This window comes from Amblyraja radiata, chromosome 23, assembly GCF_010909765.2.
Source record: "Amblyraja radiata isolate CabotCenter1 chromosome 23, sAmbRad1.1.pri, whole genome shotgun sequence".
Taxonomy (NCBI): Eukaryota; Metazoa; Chordata; class Chondrichthyes; order Rajiformes; family Rajidae; genus Amblyraja; species Amblyraja radiata.
Window position 1 is genome coordinate 40004579 of NC_045978.1, and position 6745 is coordinate 40011323.

The 6745-nt window shown below is 48.3% G+C and overlaps 1 long non-coding RNA gene across 1 annotated transcript; it reads right to left on the reverse strand.

Moving 5' to 3' along the window:
• Positions 1 to 5779: 5779 nt before the first annotated feature.
• LOC116986500 lies at positions 5780 to 6705 on the reverse strand. Its single transcript, XR_004415493.1, has 2 exons — positions 6439 to 6705; positions 5780 to 6090 (listed from the first exon to the last, which is right to left on the reverse strand). It is a non-coding gene; the product is annotated as an uncharacterized LOC116986500 (long non-coding RNA).
• Between the last annotated feature and the right edge of the window lie 40 nt (positions 6706 to 6745).

The window sequence follows — 6745 nt, forward strand, 5'->3', positions numbered from 1 at the left end:
GATTGTATCTCTAAACTAAGGTGCTGCCCAACCTGCTGCATTCCTCCAGCCCATCGTGTCTTGTTATCCTGGGACAAGCTGCATTTGGCTGGTTTTATGCGGAATCGGTTTGGAAAGGACAGATTGTGAAAGGAGGGCAGTGAGGCTGCAGTGCGGTCCCGACACCTCACCCCGCTCTGAGCGCCCCTCCTGCAAGGCCCAGGGTCATGGGGCCTCTGTGCTGACAGAGAATGGACAGGCCAGGAACCTGCGTGGCAGCAAAACCACGGGGCCGCCCGCAGCTGCTGCTCTCCACTGCAGCCTGGGGTTTGTGAGTGGATGTGCAGCGTGGCTGTGCTGTAGCTGCCCTTGGAACCAGGACGGTGAAATCCCTGTCACCACCTGAGGCATGCTGATCACCCGGAACCAGGCAGGCCGTCTGAAACGGTGCCTCTGTCGGCACCTTAACAGCCCAGCTCGGCTCGAGCTGCGTCAATTCAGAAAAGCAACCCAGCTCTTTGTTTTGTGCTTCCATTAAAAAGGCAAAGATGCTGAACCTTATAAAACCCAATGTTCATTCCATTATGTGACATGAAACAGGCCCACACTGACCAAAATGGCCATCATAGCTAATCGCATTCACCTGTGTTTGACCCATAATCTTCTAAACCTTTCCTGTCCGTACAAGTGTTCAAATGTCTGGTGAACATTGTTATAGTACCTGCTCTGTTTCCTCACAGCTTGGTCCACATACCCACAACCCTCTGTGTGAAAGCTGCCACTCGGGTCCCTCTATAAATCTTTCCCCTTAAACCTGTGCCCGCTGGCTTTATTCTTACTACCTTGGGGAAATAACTGCTACTCTACCCTATCCATGCCTCCCTTAAATGTATAGTTACCCCTCAATCTCCTAGGAACACAGTCCCAGCCAATGCAGCCTCCGTGCAGTACTCAGGCCAGTCAGTGTCAGCAACGTCCTTGTGAATCTTTTCTGCACCCTCTCTCCAAGTTACTTTCCCTTTTACTTTCCGATGCCAGTGTGTGTCTGGGCTCCAACTGGAGGCCACAGTTGCTTCACTGGTGAGGACAATGGAGCTAAAGTATTTAAGAAGGAACTGCAGATGCTGGAAAATCGAAGGTAGACAAAAGTGCTGGAGAAACTCAGCGGGTGCAGCAGCATCTATGGAGCGAAGGAAATAGGCAACGTTTCAGCCCGAAACCCTTCTTCAGACCCTCTGCTCCATAGATGCTGCTGCACCCGCTGAGTCTCTCCAGCACTTTTGTCTATCATTGAGCTAAAGTAGATGGGTGGAGTTCAATCAGAGACGGAAACAAAGCAGTGGGGGGGGGGGGTTTGTGGGGGTGAATGTCATGGAGTTATTCGGCACGGAAACGGGTCGCTCGGCACAACTTGCCAATGCCAGCCAGCATTTAGCCCATATCCCTCTAAACCTCCTGTCCAAATCACGCTCCTGTCCAAATGTATTTTAAATGTTGTTATAGTCCCTGCCTCAACTACCTCATCTGGCAGCTCTCTCCATACACCCACCTGTGGAAAAGGTTGCCATTCAGATTCCAATTAAATCTTTCCCTTCAACCCTTAAACCCATGTCCTCTGGTTCTTAATTCCTTGACACTGGTTAAAAGACCCTGATCTATTCCCCATATGATTTTATACATCTCTATAAAATCAACGCGCTCCAAAGAATAAATTCCTTGCCTGCCCAGCATCTCCCACAGCTCAGATCCTCGAGTCCTGGTGGGGGAATGATTTCCTGCTTTGGGCTGTAGCAGGACAGACAAGGGAGGCTGTAGATGTTGTTTACCTAGATTTTCAGAAGGCCTTTGATAAGGTGCCGCACGTCAGGCAGCTAGGGAAGATGAGAGCCCATGGTATTAAAGGGATGATACTAGCACAGATAAGTCAAGTCAAGTTTTATTCGTCATTTGCACATAAAGTGCAAGCGAAATGAATTTGCCAGCAGCGGTACAATAAAAAAGAACACACAATACACAATAAATATTTAACACAAACATCCACCACAGCATTCATCACTGTGGTGGAAGGCACAACATTTGGCCAGTCCTCCTCCATTTTCCCACCGCAGTCGCCGCGGCAGGCGTCCAGATGTTCAGACAAGGTAAGTCCAGGTAAGCTTCGGTCGAAGTCCGGCGGTCAAAGATCTAAAGTCCCCGCCGTGCCGCAGCCAGAAGCACCGCAGACTGCAGGGCCGGCGGTCGGAGCTTCTCTCCAGGGGTCCCCGGCGAGGGAACGCGCCCCGGATGGTGAGTCCTTGCCGCGCCCGCGGTAGAAGTTGGCCGTGGGCCGGTGGTCGTAGATCTTCTCCTCCAGGGTCCCCAACGCGGGATCCCAGGCTGCGGACGCTGCGCTAGCTGGAGCTCCGCAGACCGCGGCTTCAGGCTGCCGCGGGCCAGGGAACGGTGCGCTCCCCTCCAGCGAGGGCTCGCCCGCTCCTCGACGAAAGCGTCCTCGCTGCGCCCGCAGCTGAACCCCGGGCACGTCCGGGAAAGGCCGCACTGATCCTTGCTGTTAGGCCACGGGGGAGGCGACATGGAAAAAGTCACCTCTCCATGGAGGAGGCGACCAAGGCGGTTTCCGCCTTATCCCCCCCCCCCCCCCACACAGAGAGACATTAAAAACACACATTAAGACACTAAAAAAACAAAACAAATTGAAAAACTAACACACTGCTGCAATAAAAGGCGCTTTGTCAGGTTAGCTGCCAGTGACTAGTGGAGTTCTGCAAGAGCTGGTGCTGGGGCTGCTTCTCTTCACGTTGTATATTAATGATTTGGATAAAGGATTGAAGGCTTTGTGGCCACGTTTACAGTTGACGCTAAGACATGTGAATGGGCAGGCAGTGTAGAGGAAGCAAGGACTCTGCTGAAGGAAGGGCAGGTTAGGAGCGTGGGCAGAGAAGTGGCAAATGAAATTCCGTATAGCAAAGTTCAGAGTCATGCATTTTGGTAATAAGAATAAAGGCGTAGATTATTTTCTAATTGGAGAGAGAATCTAGGAATCGGAGGTGCAAAAGGATTTCATTAGAAACGGGAATAGTGCCGGAGGATTGGCGTACTGCGCATGTTGTTCCATTGTTTAAAAAGGGGTCTAAGAGTAAACCTAGCAATTATAGACCTGTTAGTTTGACGTCAGTGGTGGGCAAATTAATGGAAAGGATACTTAGAGATAATATATATAAGCATCTGGATAAACAGGGTCTGATTGGGAACAGTCAACATGGATTTGTGCCTGGAAGGTCATGTTTGACTAATCTTCTTGAATTTTTTGAAGAGGTTACTCGGGAAATTGATGAGGGTAAAGCAGTGGATGTTGTATATATGGACTTCAGTAAGGCCTTTGACAAGGTTCCTCATGGAAGGTTGGTTAAGAAGGTTCAATGGTTGGGTATTAATGGTGGAGTAGCAAGATGGATTCAACATTGGCTGAATGGGAGATGCCAGAGAGTAATGGTGGATGGTTGTTTGTCAGGTTGGAGGCCAGTGACTAGTGGGGTGCCACAGGGATCTGTGTTGGGTCCACTGTTGTTTGTCATGTACATCAATGATCTGGATGATGGTGTGGTAAATTGGATTAGTAAGTATGCAGATGATACTAAGATAGGTGGGGTTGTGGATAATGAAGTAGATTTTCAAAGTCTACAGAGAGATTTATGCCAGTTGGAAGAGTGGACTGAAAGATGGCAGATGGAGTTTAATGCTGATATGTGTGAGGTGCTACATCTTGGCAGGACAAATCAAAATAGGACGTACATGGTAAATGGTAGGGAATTGAAGAATGCAGGTGAACAGAGGGATCTGGGAATAACTGTGCACAGTTCCCTGAAAGTGGAATCTCATGTAGATAGGGTGGTAAAGAAAGCTTGTGGTGTGCTGGCCTTTATAAATCAGAGCATTGAGTATATAAGTTGGGATGTAATGTTAAAATTGTACAAGGCATTGGTGAGGCCAATTCTGGAGTATGGGGTACAATTTTGGTCGCCTAATTACAGGAAGGATGTCAACAAAATAGAGAGCGTACAGAGGAGATTTACTAGAATGTTGCCTGGGTTTCAGCAACTAAGTTACAGAGAAAGGTTGAACAAGTTAGGGCTTTATTCTTTGGAGCGCAGAAGGTTAAGGGGGGACTTGATAGAGGTCTTTAAAATGATGAGAGGGATAGACAGAGTTGACGTGGATAAGCTTTTCCCACTGAGAGTAGGGAAGATTCAAACAAGGGGACATATCTTGAGAATTAAGGGACAGAAGTTTAGGGGTAACATGAGGGGGAACTTCTTTACTCAGAGAGTGGTGGCTGTGTGGAATGAGCTTCCAGTGAAGGTGGTGGAGGCAGGTTCGTTTTTATCATTTAAAAATAAATTGGATAGTTATATGGACGGGAAAGGAATGGAGGGTTATGGTCTGAGCGCAGGTATATGGGACTAGGGGAGAATACGTGTTCGGCACGGACTAGAAGGGTCGAGATGGCCTGTTTCCGTGCTGTAATTGTTATATGGTTATATGATTTGGGAGTGCTGGTGCAATACTCCGAAAAATTTAAATTGCAAGTTGAATCAGTAGTCAGGAAGGCAAATACAATGCTAGCATTTATATCGAGGACTGGAATACAAAATCAGAGATGTAATGCTGAGGCTCTTTAAGGTGCTGGTCAGGCCACATTTAGAGTACTGTGAGCAAATTTGGCCCCCCATATCTGAGGAAGAAAGCTGGCTCTGGCAAAGGTCTAGAGGAGGTTTACAAGAATGATTCCAGGAATGAGTGAAACTCGCTGGAGTTTGAAGGTTGAGGGGGGACCTCATTGAAATTTACAGAATAATGACATCCATAGACAGAGTGGCTATGGAAAGGATACTTCCACTAGTGGGGTAGTATAGGACCAGAGGTCATAGTCTCAGAATTAAAGGGCGCTCTTTTAGAGAGGAGGTGAGGAGGAACTTCTTTAGTGAGAGGGTAGTTAATCTGTGAAACTCATTACCACAGAGGGTTGTGGATATTTTTAAGGCAGAGATAGACAAATTCTTGATTAAAGGTTTCAACGGTCTTTTATTGTCACGTACCAATTAAGGTACAGTGATGTTTGTATTACAATACAACCAAAAGCAACAAGACACACAATTACATAAAAGTTAACATAAACATCCACCACAGCGGATTGCCCACATTCCTTACTGTGATGGAAGGCAATAAAGTCTCATCTTCTTCCCTCATTTTTCTCCCGCGGTCAGGGCGATCGAAGCCCCCGCAGCCGGTAGTCAAAGCCCCTGCGTCAGGGCAATCGAAGCTCCCGCGTCGGGGCGATTGAAGCTGCTGCGGCTTGGAGCTCCCGAAGTCGGTCTCCAACCAGAGACCACGAGCTCCTCGATGTTCGGCCGCAGTGCGGACAGGGATTCGATATGGACAGAAATCGCATCTCCGTCGAGGTAAGAGATTTTTAAAAAGTTTCCCCCAGCCCCACATAAAACAAGCTAACGAACACTAAAAACATCCATTTAACACAACAAAGAAGGAAGGGGACAGACAGACTGTTGGCGAGGCAGCAATTGCTGGCGCCACATGGTGGTGTCAAGGGTGAAGGGGAGAAGGAAGGAAAATGGGATTAGGACGCAGAGATCAGCCATGATTGAATGATCGAGTAGACTCGATGGGCCGAATGGTCTAATTCTACTCCTATAATGTTTTAACTTGTGACACAATCTTTCCCCTGCAGGAGGCAGAGCCCAATCGCAATGATTAATCCAGGAACAAATAATCCCAAAGAAGATTGATGACAACGCTCCCCCTTTATTAACAGAAATATGAGGATGCGGACTCGCAAAGGGCGTGTGTGGCGTTAAGGTGAAAGTGGCCCATGGCCTCTGCAGGTCACCGTTTCTCAGTACCAGTTGGTGCAGGCCACCATGAAGGCCATGTCGTCAACGGTCTTGTTGGCCATGTGTGTCTGGGGAACGCTGGCTCCGTCCGCTGGCTCGGACTGGCTGGGCCGTGCTGCTGCCCCCTCTCCCTCTCCCTCTCCTGCAGTCTCTTCTCTCAGGGTCTCTCTGCTGGGCTCGTTGCTCTGCTCACCACCCATTGCTGGGGAAGGAAATCAAGTCAGGTGTTAGACCATGACTGAGCAGGTTTATCAAGTCAAGTCAAGTTTATTCGTCACATACACATACGAGAAGTGCAGTGAAATGAAAAGTGGCAATGCTCACGGACTTTGTGCAAAAGGACAAACAAACAACCAAACAAACTACAAACAGAATGGAACAGATCCTTTTGTGGGCGGAAGGAAAAAGGGGGAAAAAACAGCAATTTTTTAAAAAGCAGTAGAGTGGTACAGTAAAGTTAGTCACTGGTGAGATATGAGTTTACAGTCCTAATGCTGTAGCCTCTGTCCCTGACCTCCTCTGCAAGCCCACCCTCTCCCACATTACTGACTTTGTTCAGCTTGTCCTCGACAATCTTTAGGCCGTCATGTTGAGAGAAGTTATCGTCCCATTCTTCCCCTGAAGGCACCGTTGTCTCCTCACAATGAGGACGGCAGGACTATGCTGCTGAAGAGGCCTGTTTATAGTGGGAGTGTGTGGGGCCTGCAACACTCTGCCGGGGGCTGTATAGTGGTATTTAAGAGACTTTTAGACAGACAGTAGAAACAAGGAATCGCATATGCTGGTTAATACACAAAAAGACACAAAGTGCTGGAGTAACGCAGCGGGTCAGGCAGCATCTCTGGAGAACATGCACA